Source organism: Globicephala melas, unplaced genomic scaffold (assembly GCF_963455315.2).
Source record: "Globicephala melas unplaced genomic scaffold, mGloMel1.2 SCAFFOLD_346, whole genome shotgun sequence".
Lineage (NCBI taxonomy): Eukaryota > Metazoa > Chordata > Mammalia > Artiodactyla > Delphinidae > Globicephala > Globicephala melas.
In genome coordinates this window covers 174,005-188,773 of record NW_027207515.1, presented here as the reverse complement: position 1 = coordinate 188,773, position 14,769 = coordinate 174,005, and the positions used below count along the sequence as shown (strand labels likewise).

The window sequence follows — 14,769 nt, the reverse complement described above, 5'->3', positions numbered from 1 at the left end:
GGAGCGGGAGGCAAAAAGCCTACAGCACCCGGTATTCCCAGGCGGTCTCCCATCCAAGTACTAACCAGGCCCGACCCTGCTTAGCTTCCGAGATCAGACGAGATCGGGCGCGTTCAGGGTGGTATGGCCGTAGACGGGGGCGGGGGGCCGCGGGCGGCCTCTTGAGGCCCAGTTTCGCTGGCGCTGGCGCCTTAACGCCAGCCTGGCGGCCGGCCCGCCCCGGCAGGGCCCCCTCGCCCGCCCAGGCAGGGGCAACGGAGGTCTCGGGTATCGGGCGGCGGCGGAGGGTTTGGCGACCACCTCCCAGCCCAGGGCGGCCGTGACCCAGCAAACCCTTCGGCGCTTGGCGCCCCGCCCAAGATCCCGCACGTCGCTCACAGGGACGTGGCCCCGGAGGCTTCAGGGCCCGGGGCCCGCGGTCCCTTGGGCATCGGCCCTGCCCGCCCACGCGGCCCTAGGCGCAGCCCGGCCGCAGCCCGGGCCGGCCCTCCTGCCCGACAGCAGCTGGCCCGAAGCCACCGGGAGCCACCATTGAGTCGCCACGGCCCCTCAGCCCCGGCAAGGCCACCCTTGCCCCCACACACCCCGCCGACTCAGGACCCCGCCCCTGGTGGCGGGCAGGCCCGGGGAAGCGGCCCCTGCCCTCGATCCCGCTCCCGCACCCGGCCGCGGTGACACGCCAGAGGGGCGGGGTGGGGGTGGGGCTTTTGTCGGAGGGAGCTGTGGAGGGACACACCGGCACACAGGTGGCGGCGCCGGGGCTGGGCGCCGGTGGGGGCGGCCAGGTGCAGGTCGAGGGGCTCGCGGGCCGAAAGGACGGCAACTGGGCCCATGGCGGAGTCTGGGTCTGGAGGGCTCTGAGCCTCCATCCGCTCTGGTGCCTCGGGTCTACCGGCCCGACGCCTGGTAGCGCGACACCCCACCGGCCCACAGACGTAGCCTCCCCAGCTGTGCTCACAGCGAGTCCAACCGCAGCCTGCATCCCTCCACGGGACACTTGGATTACTCCCGCGATCCCCACGAGGTGCGGCACCCGGCGGCCGAATGGGCTGAGATCCTGCCCTTGCGGCGCCCTGTGGCCACCTCCGCCTCCCTCACGGTACTGGCCGAGGCCTCGGACCAGCGGGCCCCGGCTCCCAGCTCAGCGCTGCTCCTCCGCCCCTCTCACCTCCTGCCCGACGTCCAGGCTACCGAGCACCCTCCACCCCCGCCCACCTTCATGCCACTCAGCCGGAACCCGGGAGGCAATGCCAACTACCAGGTGTATGACAGTCTGGTGCTGAAGCGGCAACCGCAGGAGGGCCAAGCGCGGGCCAACTCGCTGCTACCTTCCACCTCGGCCTCCAGGCCCTCTCTGCACGGGAGCCAGACTGGGAAAATGAACTTACCAGCAGCAAGTGGGGGCAGGGGCAGGGGGCGGCAGGGCATGGAGAGAGGAATAAAGAGCGCCAGAGTCCAGGAAACATTGGTGGTCTGTGGCTTGGAAGCGCCACTCCTTCTGCCAGCCTGGGTCCCTGCGCTTGGCTTCCTGCAATAAGAAGCCAGTGTCCCCTTCTTGGCCTGAGGGTCCCTTTGGTTTAGTGGCCACAGTTCTGCCAGCAGGCCCCTCCTGGTCCTATACCATGCACTAAGTACATCTGCAGCTGCAGACTCCAAACCCCTGGTCTCTGGGCACCTCCTCTGTGTCTCAGCTGTCCCTGTCCACAGAGAGCCTCATACAAGAAGTTGCTTCCAAACTGGGAGGTTCCACATCTGGGCAGGTCCAGCTCCAGGCCCAGTGAAGGGCATGAAGAAGGCTGAGGCTCTGGACTCCAGCCAGGCCTTCAGCAGGCCTCTGAGGCCAAGGTCTTCCTAGTCTCAAGAGGGGCCAAGAGACGCAATGTGTCATTTGAACAAGTGAGTCAGCGGGCGGTGAGCGAATGAATGACCGCTCGAGGGGATGTATGCCAGCCACCGGGCCCTGTTTGACTGTCCAGGCTCAGCTTACCTGACCCTGGTTACCAGGGAATGCCACTCTGGGCCCTCCTTTTCATCCCCCTCCCTCACTGTGACCTCACCACCTGCCCCATTATGACCCAGTCTGGCTCCCAGTTAAAACTGGAGGGCAGAGGGCCCAGGCAGTCCTGGGACCAACGGCCATGGGTGAGCGAAACTACTACCGAGCCGAGCCGTTCACTGGCCCCATCCCCAGGAAATGCCAGGAGCAAGGATACTCAATTCTTCTGATCCCGGTCAGCTTCATCTTGCTCAACGTGGGGATCAACATGGTGACTATGGTCAGGGCAGGATCTGTGCAGCGCGGTTGGGGGAGCCCTGGGGTCTTGAAGGGGCTGAGGTGGGAGGGCTGCTGGGGTGTGACCGGGACAAGGGTTGGATTTCAGGGCTCACCCTGCTCCCGGCCTCCCCCCTCCCCTTCTTCCCTCAACTCTGGAGGCATCTGAAGAGATTCTTGCGGGCACTTTTCAATCGTATTTTCCACAAAGGTGAGTGGGCGCCGGCGTGGGTTCAGGGGATGTGGGCCTGTCCCCTTTCTTCTATCCCTGCCTTGATTCTCAGCCCCTCAGGAACCCAGGCCCTGACCCATCTCGCCTTTCCCCACAGACAAGCAAGCCAGCTGTGTAGGCACCCATCGCATGTGCATGCGCTGCTCCGTGGATCCCAAGAACCTGTGCTCAAGAGTTTCTTCCCACTTCTGCCATCGCCCAAGCTTCCTGCTCGGGCAGGTAAACCCACCTTGACTACTGCCTGCAGCGGGGCTCGGCGGGGGCGGAGCCGGCGGCCCCCCCGCCGCGGGCGAGTAAAGGAGAAGGCGGGCGGAGCGGGAGGCAAAAAGCCTACAGCACCCGGTATTCCCAGGCGGTCTCCCATCCAAGTACTAACCAGGCCCGACCCTGCTTAGCTTCCGAGATCAGACGAGATCGGGCGCGTTCAGGGTGGTATGGCCGTAGACGGGGGCGGGGCGCCGCGGGCGGCCTCTTGAGGCCCAGTTTCGCTGGCGCTGGCGCCTTAACGCCAGCCTGGCGGCCGGCCCGCCCCGGCAGGGCCCCCTCGCCCGCCCAGGCAGGGGCAACGGAGGTCTCGGGTATCGGGCGGCGGCGGAGGGTTTGGCGACCACCTCCCAGCCCAGGGCGGCCGTGACCCAGCAAACCCTTCGGCGCTTGGCGCCCCGCCCAAGATCCCGCACGTCGCTCACAGGGACGTGGCCCCGGAGGCTTCAGGGCCCGGGGCCCGCGGTCCCTTGGGCATCGGCCCTGCCCGCCCACGCGGCCCTAGGCGCAGCCCGGCCGCAGCCCGGGCCGGCCCTCCTGCCCGACAGCAGCTGGCCCGAAGCCACTGGGAGCCACCATTGAGTCGCCACGGCCCCTCAGCCCCGGCAAGGCCACCCTTGCCCCCACACCCCCCGCCGAGCTCAGGACCCCGCCCCTGGTGGCCGGCAGGCCCGGGGAAGCGGCCCCTGCCCTCGATCCCGCTCCCGCACCCGGCCGCGGTGACACGCCAGAGGGGCGGGGTGGGGGGGGCTTTTGTCGGAGGGAGCTGTGGAGGGACACACCGGCACACAGGTGGCGGCGCCGGGGCTGGGCGCCGGTGGGGGCGGCCAGGTGCAGGTCGAGGGGCTCGCGGGCCGAAAGGACGGCAACTGGGCCCGCGGCGGAGTCTGGGTCCGGGCCAGCCACCCCGGGAGCGTCTGGGGTGCGCCTGCCTTCCAGGGCCGCCTTCTGGCCGCCTGGCCGGCCGGGCCGGCGGGGAGCGACCCCGCCGGCGCGCGCCGTGGTGGGAGGGGCCTGAGGAGGTGGGGCCTGCAGCGGGGCCCGGCGGGGGCGGAGCCGGCGGCCCCCGCCGCGGGCGAGTAAAGGAGAAGGCGGGCGGAGCGGGAGGCAAAAAGCCTACAGCACCCGGTATTCCCAGGCGGTCTCCCATCCAAGTACTAACCAGGCCCGACCCTGCTTAGCTTCCGAGATCAGACGAGATCGGGCGCGTTCAGGGTGGTATGGCCGTAGACGGGGGCGGGGGGCCGCGGGCGGCCTCTTGAGGCCCAGTTTCGCTGGCGCTGGCGCCTTAACGCCAGCCTGGCGGCCGGCCCGCCCCGGCAGGGCCCCCTCGCCCGCCCAGGCAGGGGCAACGGAGGTCTCGGGTATCGGGCGGCGGCGGAGGGTTTGGCGACCACCTCCCAGCCCAGGGCGGCCGTGACCCAGCAAACCCTTCGGCGCTTGGCGCCCCGCCCAAGATCCCGCACGTCGCTCACAGGGACGTGGCCCCGGAGGCTTCAGGGCCCGGGGCCCGCGGTCCCTTGGGCATCGGCCCTGCCCGCCCACGCGGCCCTAGGCGCAGCCCGGCCGCAGCCCGGGCCGGCCCTCCTGCCCGACAGCAGCTGGCCCGAAGCCACCGGGAGCCACCATTGAGTCGCCACGGCCCCTCAACCCCGGCAAGGCCACCCTTGCCCCCACACCCCCCGCCGAGCTCAGGACCCCGCCCCTGGTGGCCGGCAGGCCCGGGGAAGCGGCCCCTGCCCTCGATCCCGCTCCCGCACCCGGCCGCGGTGACACGCCAGAGGGGCGGGGTGGGGGGGGGCTTTTGTCGGAGGGAGCTGTGGAGGGACACACCGGCACACAGGTGGCGGCGCCGGGGCTGGGCGCCGGTGGGGGCGGCCAGGTGCAGGTCGAGGGGCTCGCGGGCCGAAAGGACGGCAACTGGGCCCGCGGCGGAGTCTGGGTCCGGGCCAGCCACCCCGGGAGCGTCTGGGGTGCGCCTGCCTTCCAGGGCCGCCTTCTGGCCGCCTGGCCGGCCGGGCCGGCGGGGAGCGACCCCGCCGGCGCGCGCCGTGGTGGGAGGGGCCTGAGGAGGTGGGGCCTGCAGCGGGGCCCGGCGGGGGCGGAGCCGGCGGCCCCCGCCGCGGGCGAGTAAAGGAGAAGGCGGGCGGAGCGGGAGGCAAAAAGCCTACAGCACCCGGTATTCCCAGGCGGTCTCCCATCCAAGTACTAACCAGGCCCGACCCTGCTTAGCTTCCGAGATCAGACGAGATCGGGCGCGTTCAGGGTGGTATGGCCGTAGACGGGGGCGGGGGGCCGCGGGCGGCCTCTTGAGGCCCAGTTTCGCTGGCGCTGGCGCCTTAACGCCAGCCTGGCGGCCGGCCCGCCCCGGCAGGGCCCCCTCGCCCGCCCAGGCAGGGGCAACGGAGGTCTCGGGTATCGGGCGGCGGCGGAGGGTTTGGCGACCACCTCCCAGCCCAGGGCGGCCGTGACCCAGCAAACCCTTCGGCGCTTGGCGCCCCGCCCAAGATCCCGCACGTCGCTCACAGGGACGTGGCCCCGGAGGCTTCAGGGCCCGGGGCCCGCGGTCCCTTGGGCATCGGCCCTGCCCGCCCACGCGGCCCTAGGCGCAGCCCGGCCGCAGCCCGGGCCGGCCCTCCTGCCCGACAGCAGCTGGCCCGAAGCCACCGGGAGCCACCATTGAGTCGCCACGGCCCCTCAGCCCCGGCAAGGCCACCCTTGCCCCCACACCCCCCGCCGAGCTCAGGACCCCGCCCCTGGTGGCCGGCAGGCCCGGGGAAGCGGCCCCTGCCCTCGATCCCGCTCCCGCACCCGGCCGCGGTGACACGCCAGAGGGGCGGGGTGGGGGGGGGCTTTTGTCGGAGGGAGCTGTGGAGGGACACACCGGCACACAGGTGGCGGCGCCGGGGCTGGGCGCCGGTGGGGGCGGCCAGGTGCAGGTCGAGGGGCTCGCGGGCCGAAAGGACGGCAACTGGGCCCGCGGCAGAGTCTGGGTCCGGGCCAGCCACCCCGGGAGCGTCTGGGGTGCGGCTGCCTTCCAGGGCCGCCTTCTGGCCGCCTGGCCGGCCGGGCCGGCGGGGAGCGACCCCGCCGGCGCGCGCCGTGGTGGGAGGGGCCTGAGGAGGTGGGGCCTGCAGCGGGGCCCGGCGGGGGCGGAGCCGGCGGCCCCCGCCGCGGGCGAGTAAAGGAGAAGGCGGGCGGAGCGGGAGGCAAAAAGCCTACAGCACCCGGTATTCCCAGGCGGTCTCCCATCCAAGTACTAACCAGGCCCGACCCTGCTTAGCTTCCGAGATCAGACGAGATCGGGCGCGTTCAGGGTGGTATGGCCGTAGACGGGGGCGGGGGGCCGCGGGCGGCCTCTTGAGGCCCAGTTTCGCTGGCGCTGGCGCCTTAACGCCAGCCTGGCGGCCGGCCCGCCCCGGCAGGGCCCCCTCGCCCGCCCAGGCAGGGGCAACGGAGGTCTCGGGTATCGGGCGGCGGCGGAGGGTTTGGCGACCACCTCCCAGCCCAGGGCGGCCGTGACCCAGCAAACCCTTCGGCGCTTGGCGCCCCGCCCAAGATCCCGCACGTCGCTCACAGGGACGTGGCCCCGGAGGCTTCAGGGCCCGGGGCCCGCGGTCCCTTGGGCATCGGCCCTGCCCGCCCACGCGGCCCTAGGCGCAGCCCGGCCGCAGCCCGGGCCGGCCCTCCTGCCCGACAGCAGCTGGCCCGAAGCCACCGGGAGCCACCATTGAGTCGCCACGGCCCCTCAGCCCCGGCAAGGCCACCCTTGCCCCCACACCCCCCGCCGAGCTCAGGACCCCGCCCCTGGTGGCCGGCAGGCCCGGGGAAGCGGCCCCTGCCCTCGATCCCGCTCCCGCACCCGGCCGCGGTGACACGCCAGAGGGGCGGGGTGGGGGGGGGCTTTTGTCGGAGGGAGCTGTGGAGGGACACACCGGCACACAGGTGGCGGCGCCGGGGCTGGGCGCCGGTGGGGGCGGCCAGGTGCAGGTCGAGGGGCTCGCGGGCCGAAAGGACGGCAACTGGGCCCGCGGCAGAGTCTGGGTCCGGGCCAGCCACCCCGGGAGCGTCTGGGGTGCGGCTGCCTTCCAGGGCCGCCTTCTGGCCGCCTGGCCGGCCGGGCCGGCGGGGAGCGACCCCGCCGGCGCGCGCCGTGGTGGGAGGGGCCTGAGGAGGTGGGGCCTGCAGCGGGGCCCGGCGGGGGCGGAGCCGGCGGCCCCCGCCGCGGGCGAGTAAAGGAGAAGGCGGGCGGAGCGGGAGGCAAAAAGCCTACAGCACCCGGTATTCCCAGGCGGTCTCCCATCCAAGTACTAACCAGGCCCGACCCTGCTTAGCTTCCGAGATCAGACGAGATCGGGCGCGTTCAGGGTGGTATGGCCGTAGACGGGGGCGGGGGGCCGCGGGCGGCCTCTTGAGGCCCAGTTTCGCTGGCGCTGGCGCCTTAACGCCAGCCTGGCGGCCGGCCCGCCCCGGCAGGGCCCCCTCGCCCGCCCAGGCAGGGGCAACGGAGGTCTCGGGTATCGGGCGGCGGCGGAGGGTTTGGCGACCACCTCCCAGCCCAGGGCGGCCGTGACCCGGCAAACCCTTCGGCGCTTGGCGCCCCGCCCAAGATCCCGCACGTCGCTCACAGGGACGTGGCCCCGGAGGCTTCAGGGCCCGGGGCCCGCGGTCCCTTGGGCATCGGCCCTGCCCGCCCACGCGGCCCTAGGCGCAGCCCGGCCGCAGCCCGGGCCGGCCCTCCTTCCCGACAGCAGCTGGCCCGAAGCCACCGGGAGCCACCATTGAGTCGCCACGGCCCCTCAGCCCCGGCAAGGCCACCCTTGCCCCCACACCCCCCGCCGAGCTCAGGACCCCGCCCCTGGTGGCCGGCAGGCCCGGGGAAGCGGCCCCTGCCCTCGATCCCGCTCCCGCACCCGGCCGCGGTGACACGCCAGAGGGGCGGGGTGGGGGGGGCTTTTGTCGGAGGGAGCTGTGGAGGGACACACCGGCACACAGGTGGCGGAGCCGGGGCTGGGCGCCGGTGGGGGCGGCCAGGTGCAGGTCGAGGGGCTCGCGGGCCGAAAGGACGGCAACTGGGCCCGCGGCGGAGTCTGGGTCCGGGCCAGCCACCCCGGGAGCGTCTGGGGTGCGCCTGCCTTCCAGGGCCGCCTTCTGGCCGCCTGGCCGGCCGGGCCGGCGGGGAGCGACCCCGCCGGCGCGCGCCGTGGTGGGAGGGGCCTGAGGAGGTGGGGCCTGCAGCGGGGCCCGGCGGGGGCGGAGCCGGCGGCCCCCGCCGCGGGCGAGTAAAGGAGAAGGCGGGCGGAGCGGGAGGCAAAAAGCCTACAGCACCCGGTATTCCCAGGCGGTCTCCCATCCAAGTACTAACCAGGCCCGACCCTGCTTAGCTTCCGAGATCAGACGAGATCGGGCGCGTTCAGGGTGGTATGGCCGTAGACGGGGGCGGGGGGCCGCGGGCGGCCTCTTGAGGCCCAGTTTCGCTGGCGCTGGCGCCTTAACGCCAGCCTGGCGGCCGGCCCGCCCCGGCAGGGCCCCCTCGCCCGCCCAGGCAGGGGCAACGGAGGTCTCGGGTATCGGGCGGCGGCGGAGGGTTTGGCGACCACCTCCCAGCCCAGGGCGGCCGTGACCCAGCAAACCCTTCGGCGCTTGGCGCCCCGCCCAAGATCCCGCACGTCGCTCACAGGGACGTGGCCCCGGAGGCTTCAGGGCCCGGGGCCCGCGGTCCCTTGGGCATCGGCCCTGCCCGCCCACGCGGCCCTAGGCGCAGCCCGGCCGCAGCCCGGGCCGGCCCTCCTGCCCGACAGCAGCTGGCCCGAAGCCACCGGGAGCCACCATTGAGTCGCCACGGCCCCTCAGCCCCGGCAAGGCCACCCTTGCCCCCACACCCCCCGCCGAGCTCAGGACCCCGCCCCTGGTGGCCGGCAGGCCCGGGGAAGCGGCCCCTGCCCTCGATCCCGCTCCCGCACCCGGCCGCGGTGACACGCCAGAGGGGCGGGGTGGGGGGGGGCTTTTGTCGGAGGGAGCTGTGGAGGGACACACCGGCACACAGGTGGCGGCGCCGGGGCTGGGCGCCGGTGGGGGCGGCCAGGTGCAGGTCGAGGGGCTCGCGGGCCGAAAGGACGGCAACTGGGCCCGCGGCAGAGTCTGGGTCCGGGCCAGCCACCCCGGGAGCGTCTGGGGTGCGGCTGCCTTCCAGGGCCGCCTTCTGGCCGCCTGGCCGGCCGGGCCGGCGGGGAGCGACCCCGCCGGCGCGCGCCGTGGTGGGAGGGGCCTGAGGAGGTGGGGCCTGCAGCGGGGCCCGGCGGGGGCGGAGCCGGCGGCCCCCGCCGCGGGCGAGTAAAGGAGAAGGCGGGCGGAGCGGGAGGCAAAAAGCCTACAGCACCCGGTATTCCCAGGCGGTCTCCCATCCAAGTACTAACCAGGCCCGACCCTGCTTAGCTTCCGAGATCAGACGAGATCGGGCGCGTTCAGGGTGGTATGGCCGTAGACGGGGGCGGGGGGCCGCGGGCGGCCTCTTGAGGCCCAGTTTCGCTGGCGCTGGCGCCTTAACGCCAGCCTGGCGGCCGGCCCGCCCCGGCAGGGCCCCCTCGCCCGCCCAGGCAGGGGCAACGGAGGTCTCGGGTATCGGGCGGCGGCGGAGGGTTTGGCGACCACCTCCCAGCCCAGGGCGGCCGTGACCCGGCAAACCCTTCGGCGCTTGGCGCCCCGCCCAAGATCCCGCACGTCGCTCACAGGGACGTGGCCCCGGAGGCTTCAGGGCCCGGGGCCCGCGGTCCCTTGGGCATCGGCCCTGCCCGCCCACGCGGCCCTAGGCGCAGCCCGGCCGCAGCCCGGGCCGGCCCTCCTTCCCGACAGCAGCTGGCCCGAAGCCACCGGGAGCCACCATTGAGTCGCCACGGCCCCTCAGCCCCGGCAAGGCCACCCTTGCCCCCACACCCCCCGCCGAGCTCAGGACCCCGCCCCTGGTGGCCGGCAGGCCCGGGGAAGCGGCCCCTGCCCTCGATCCCGCTCCCGCACCCGGCCGCGGTGACACGCCAGAGGGGCGGGGTGGGGGGGGCTTTTGTCGGAGGGAGCTGTGGAGGGACACACCGGCACACAGGTGGCGGAGCCGGGGCTGGGCGCCGGTGGGGGCGGCCAGGTGCAGGTCGAGGGGCTCGCGGGCCGAAAGGACGGCAACTGGGCCCGCGGCGGAGTCTGGGTCCGGGCCAGCCACCCCGGGAGCGTCTGGGGTGCGCCTGCCTTCCAGGGCCGCCTTCTGGCCGCCTGGCCGGCCGGGCCGGCGGGGAGCGACCCCGCCGGCGCGCGCCGTGGTGGGAGGGGCCTGAGGAGGTGGGGCCTGCAGCGGGGCCCGGCGGGGGCGGAGCCGGCGGCCCCCGCCGCGGGCGAGTAAAGGAGAAGGCGGGCGGAGCGGGAGGCAAAAAGCCTACAGCACCCGGTATTCCCAGGCGGTCTCCCATCCAAGTACTAACCAGGCCCGACCCTGCTTAGCTTCCGAGATCAGACGAGATCGGGCGCGTTCAGGGTGGTATGGCCGTAGACGGGGGCGGGGGGCCGCGGGCGGCCTCTTGAGGCCCAGTTTCGCTGGCGCTGGCGCCTTAACGCCAGCCTGGCGGCCGGCCCGCCCCGGCAGGGCCCCCTCGCCCGCCCAGGCAGGGGCAACGGAGGTCTCGGGTATCGGGCGGCGGCGGAGGGTTTGGCGACCACCTCCCAGCCCAGGGCGGCCGTGACCCAGCAAACCCTTCGGCGCTTGGCGCCCCGCCCAAGATCCCGCACGTCGCTCACAGGGACGTGGCCCCGGAGGCTTCAGGGCCCGGGGCCCGCGGTCCCTTGGGCATCGGCCCTGCCCGCCCACGCGGCCCTAGGCGCAGCCCGGCCGCAGCCCGGGCCGGCCCTCCTGCCCGACAGCAGCTGGCCCGAAGCCACCGGGAGCCACCATTGAGTCGCCACGGCCCCTCAGCCCCGGCAAGGCCACCCTTGCCCCCACACCCCCCGCCGAGCTCAGGACCCCGCCCCTGGTGGCCGGCAGGCCCGGGGAAGCGGCCCCTGCCCTCGATCCCGCTCCCGCACCCGGCCGCGGTGACACGCCAGAGGGGCGGGGTGGGGGGGGGCTTTTGTCGGAGGGAGCTGTGGAGGGACACACCGGCACACAGGTGGCGGCGCCGGGGCTGGGCGCCGGTGGGGGCGGCCAGGTGCAGGTCGAGGGGCTCGCGGGCCGAAAGGACGGCAACTGGGCCCGCGGCAGAGTCTGGGTCCGGGCCAGCCACCCCGGGAGCGTCTGGGGTGCGGCTGCCTTCCAGGGCCGCCTTCTGGCCGCCTGGCCGGCCGGGCCGGCGGGGAGCGACCCCGCCGGCGCGCGCCGTGGTGGGAGGGGCCTGAGGAGGTGGGGCCTGCAGCGGGGCCCGGCGGGGGCGGAGCCGGCGGCCCCCGCCGCGGGCGAGTAAAGGAGAAGGCGGGCGGAGCGGGAGGCAAAAAGCCTACAGCACCCGGTATTCCCAGGCGGTCTCCCATCCAAGTACTAACCAGGCCCGACCCTGCTTAGCTTCCGAGATCAGACGAGATCGGGCGCGTTCAGGGTGGTATGGCCGTAGACGGGGGCGGGGGGCCGCGGGCGGCCTCTTGAGGCCCAGTTTCGCTGGCGCTGGCGCCTTAACGCCAGCCTGGCGGCCGGCCCGCCCCGGCAGGGCCCCCTCGCCCGCCCAGGCAGGGGCAACGGAGGTCTCGGGTATCGGGCGGCGGCGGAGGGTTTGGCGACCACCTCCCAGCCCAGGGCGGCCGTGACCCAGCAAACCCTTCGGCGCTTGGCGCCCCGCCCAAGATCCCGCACGTCGCTCACAGGGACGTGGCCCCGGAGGCTTCAGGGCCCGGGGCCCGCGGTCCCTTGGGCATCGGCCCTGCCCGCCCACGCGGCCCTAGGCGCAGCCCGGCCGCAGCCCGGGCCGGCCCTCCTTCCCGACAGCAGCTGGCCCGAAGCCACCGGGAGCCACCATTGAGTCGCCACGGCCCCTCAGCCCCGGCAAGGCCACCCTTGCCCCCACACCCCCCGCCGAGCTCAGGACCCCGCCCCTGGTGGCCGGCAGGCCCGGGGAAGCGGCCCCTGCCCTCGATCCCGCTCCCGCACCCGGCCGCGGTGACACGCCAGAGGGGCGGGGTGGGGGGGGCTTTTGTCGGAGGGAGCTGTGGAGGGACACACCGGCACACAGGTGGCGGAGCCGGGGCTGGGCGCCGGTGGGGGCGGCCAGGTGCAGGTCGAGGGGCTCGCGGGCCGAAAGGACGGCAACTGGGCCCGCGGCGGAGTCTGGGTCCGGGCCAGCCACCCCGGGAGCGTCTGGGGTGCGCCTGCCTTCCAGGGCCGCCTTCTGGCCGCCTGGCCGGCCGGGCCGGCGGGGAGCGACCCCGCCGGCGCGCGCCGTGGTGGGAGGGGCCTGAGGAGGTGGGGCCTGCAGCGGGGCCCGGCGGGGGCGGAGCCGGCGGCCCCCGCCGCGGGCGAGTAAAGGAGAAGGCGGGCGGAGCGGGAGGCAAAAAGCCTACAGCACCCGGTATTCCCAGGCGGTCTCCCATCCAAGTACTAACCAGGCCCGACCCTGCTTAGCTTCCGAGATCAGACGAGATCGGGCGCGTTCAGGGTGGTATGGCCGTAGACGGGGGCGGGGGGCCGCGGGCGGCCTCTTGAGGCCCAGTTTCGCTGGCGCTGGCGCCTTAACGCCAGCCTGGCGGCCGGCCCGCCCCGGCAGGGCCCCCTCGCCCGCCCAGGCAGGGGCAACGGAGGTCTCGGGTATCGGGCGGCGGCGGAGGGTTTGGCGACCACCTCCCAGCCCAGGGCGGCCGTGACCCAGCAAACCCTTCGGCGCTTGGCGCCCCGCCCAAGATCCCGCACGTCGCTCACAGGGACGTGGCCCCGGAGGCTTCAGGGCCCGGGGCCCGCGGTCCCTTGGGCATCGGCCCTGCCCGCCCACGCGGCCCTAGGCGCAGCCCGGCCGCAGCCCGGGCCGGCCCTCCTGCCCGACAGCAGCTGGCCCGAAGCCACCGGGAGCCACCATTGAGTCGCCACGGCCCCTCAGCCCCGGCAAGGCCACCCTTGCCCCCACACCCCCCGCCGAGCTCAGGACCCCGCCCCTGGTGGCCGGCAGGCCCGGGGAAGCGGCCCCTGCCCTCGATCCCGCTCCCGCACCCGGCCGCGGTGACACGCCAGAGGGGCGGGGTGGGGGGGGGCTTTTGTCGGAGGGAGCTGTGGAGGGACACACCGGCACACAGGTGGCGGCGCCGGGGCTGGGCGCCGGTGGGGGCGGCCAGGTGCAGGTCGAGGGGCTCGCGGGCCGAAAGGACGGCAACTGGGCCCGCGGCAGAGTATGGGTCCGGGCCAGCCACCCCGGGAGCGTCTGGGGTGCGGCTGCCTTCCAGGGCCGCCTTCTGGCCGCCTGGCCGGCCGGGCCGGCGGGGAGCGACCCCGCCGGCGCGCGCCGTGGTGGGAGGGGCCTGAGGAGGTGGGGCCTGCAGCGGGGCCCGGCGGGGGCGGAGCCGGCGGCCCCCGCCGCGGGCGAGTAAAGGAGAAGGCGGGCGGAGCGGGAGGCAAAAAGCCTACAGCACCCGGTATTCCCAGGCGGTCTCCCATCCAAGTACTAACCAGGCCCGACCCTGCTTAGCTTCCGAGATCAGACGAGATCGGGCGCGTTCAGGGTGGTATGGCCGTAGACGGGGGCGGGGGGCCGCGGGCGGCCTCTTGAGGCCCAGTTTCGCTGGCGCTGGCGCCTTAACGCCAGCCTGGCGGCCGGCCCGCCCCGGCAGGGCCCCCTCGCCCGCCCAGGCAGGGGCAACGGAGGTCTCGGGTATCGGGCGGCGGCGGAGGGTTTGGCGACCACCTCCCAGCCCAGGGCGGCCGTGACCCAGCAAACCCTTCGGCGCTTGGCGCCCCGCCCAAGATCCCGCACGTCGCTCACAGGGACGTGGCCCCGGAGGCTTCAGGGCCCGGGGCCCGCGGTCCCTTGGGCATCGGCCCTGCCCGCCCACGCGGCCCTAGGCGCAGCCCGGCCGCAGCCCGGGCCGGCCCTCCTTCCCGACAGCAGCTGGCCCGAAGCCACCGGGAGCCACCATTGAGTCGCCACGGCCCCTCAGCCCCGGCAAGGCCACCCTTGCCCCCACACCCCCCGCCGAGCTCAGGACCCCGCCCCTGGTGGCCGGCAGGCCCGGGGAAGCGGCCCCTGCCCTCGATCCCGCTCCCGCACCCGGCCGCGGTGACACGCCAGAGGGGCGGGGTGGGGGGGGCTTTTGTCGGAGGGAGCTGTGGAGGGACACACCGGCACACAGGTGGCGGAGCCGGGGCTGGGCGCCGGTGGGGGCGGCCAGGTGCAGGTCGAGGGGCTCGCGGGCCGAAAGGACGGCAACTGGGCCCGCGGCGGAGTCTGGGTCCGGGCCAGCCACCCCGGGAGCGTCTGGGGTGCGCCTGCCTTCCAGGGCCGCCTTCTGGCCGCCTGGCCGGCCGGGCCGGCGGGGAGCGACCCCGCCGGCGCGCGCCGTGGTGGGAGGGGCCTGAGGAGGTGGGGCCTGCAGCGGGGCCCGGCGGGGGCGGAGCCGGCGGCCCCCGCCGCGGGCGAGTAAAGGAGAAGGCGGGCGGAGCGGGAGGCAAAAAGCCTACAGCACCCGGTATTCCCAGGCGGTCTCCCATCCAAGTACTAACCAGGCCCGACCCTGCTTAGCTTCCGAGATCAGACGAGATCGGGCGCGTTCAGGGTGGTATGGCCGTAGACGGGGGCGGGGGGCCGCGGGCGGCCTCTTGAGGCCCAGTTTCGCTGGCGCTGGCGCCTTAACGCCAGCCTGGCGGCCGGCCCGCCCCGGCAGGGCCCCCTCGCCCGCCCAGGCAGGGGCAACGGAGGTCTCGGGTATCGGGCGGCGGCGGAGGGTTTGGCGACCACCTCCCAGCCCAGGGCGGCCGTGACCCAGCAAACCCTTCGGCGCTTGGCGCCCCGCCCAAGATCCCGCACGTCGCTCACAGGGACGTGGCCCCGGAGGC

General features: G+C 74.6%; 13 non-coding genes across 13 annotated transcripts; all 13 read right to left on the bottom strand.

The window, feature by feature from the left end:
• Positions 1-16: 16 nt before the first annotated feature.
• LOC132594947 (5S ribosomal RNA) lies at positions 17-135 on the bottom strand. Its single transcript, XR_009561116.1, has one exon. It is a non-coding gene; the product is annotated as a 5S ribosomal RNA (ribosomal RNA).
• Positions 136-2,831: 2,696 nt separating this feature from the next.
• On the bottom strand, positions 2,832-2,950 carry LOC132594946 (5S ribosomal RNA). The gene has a single exon (XR_009561115.1). It is a non-coding gene; the product is annotated as a 5S ribosomal RNA (ribosomal RNA).
• A 931-nt stretch (positions 2,951-3,881) lies between these two features.
• Positions 3,882-4,000, bottom strand: LOC132594945 (5S ribosomal RNA). Its single transcript, XR_009561114.1, has one exon. It is a non-coding gene; the product is annotated as a 5S ribosomal RNA (ribosomal RNA).
• Positions 4,001-4,932: 932 nt separating this feature from the next.
• LOC132594944 (5S ribosomal RNA) lies at positions 4,933-5,051 on the bottom strand. The gene has a single exon (XR_009561113.1). It is a non-coding gene; the product is annotated as a 5S ribosomal RNA (ribosomal RNA).
• Positions 5,052-5,983: 932 nt separating this feature from the next.
• On the bottom strand, positions 5,984-6,102 carry LOC132594943 (5S ribosomal RNA). The gene has a single exon (XR_009561112.1). It is a non-coding gene; the product is annotated as a 5S ribosomal RNA (ribosomal RNA).
• Positions 6,103-7,034: 932 nt separating this feature from the next.
• Positions 7,035-7,153, bottom strand: LOC132594942 (5S ribosomal RNA). Its single transcript, XR_009561111.1, has one exon. It is a non-coding gene; the product is annotated as a 5S ribosomal RNA (ribosomal RNA).
• Positions 7,154-8,084: 931 nt separating this feature from the next.
• On the bottom strand, positions 8,085-8,203 carry LOC132594941 (5S ribosomal RNA). The gene has a single exon (XR_009561110.1). It is a non-coding gene; the product is annotated as a 5S ribosomal RNA (ribosomal RNA).
• Positions 8,204-9,135: 932 nt separating this feature from the next.
• On the bottom strand, positions 9,136-9,254 carry LOC132594939 (5S ribosomal RNA). Its single transcript, XR_009561108.1, has one exon. It is a non-coding gene; the product is annotated as a 5S ribosomal RNA (ribosomal RNA).
• A 931-nt stretch (positions 9,255-10,185) lies between these two features.
• LOC132594938 (5S ribosomal RNA) lies at positions 10,186-10,304 on the bottom strand. The gene has a single exon (XR_009561107.1). It is a non-coding gene; the product is annotated as a 5S ribosomal RNA (ribosomal RNA).
• A 932-nt stretch (positions 10,305-11,236) lies between these two features.
• LOC132594937 (5S ribosomal RNA) lies at positions 11,237-11,355 on the bottom strand. The gene has a single exon (XR_009561106.1). It is a non-coding gene; the product is annotated as a 5S ribosomal RNA (ribosomal RNA).
• Positions 11,356-12,286: 931 nt separating this feature from the next.
• On the bottom strand, positions 12,287-12,405 carry LOC132594936 (5S ribosomal RNA). Its single transcript, XR_009561105.1, has one exon. It is a non-coding gene; the product is annotated as a 5S ribosomal RNA (ribosomal RNA).
• Positions 12,406-13,337: 932 nt separating this feature from the next.
• LOC132594935 (5S ribosomal RNA) lies at positions 13,338-13,456 on the bottom strand. Its single transcript, XR_009561104.1, has one exon. It is a non-coding gene; the product is annotated as a 5S ribosomal RNA (ribosomal RNA).
• A 931-nt stretch (positions 13,457-14,387) lies between these two features.
• LOC132594934 (5S ribosomal RNA) lies at positions 14,388-14,506 on the bottom strand. The gene has a single exon (XR_009561103.1). It is a non-coding gene; the product is annotated as a 5S ribosomal RNA (ribosomal RNA).
• Positions 14,507-14,769: the final 263 nt, after the last annotated feature.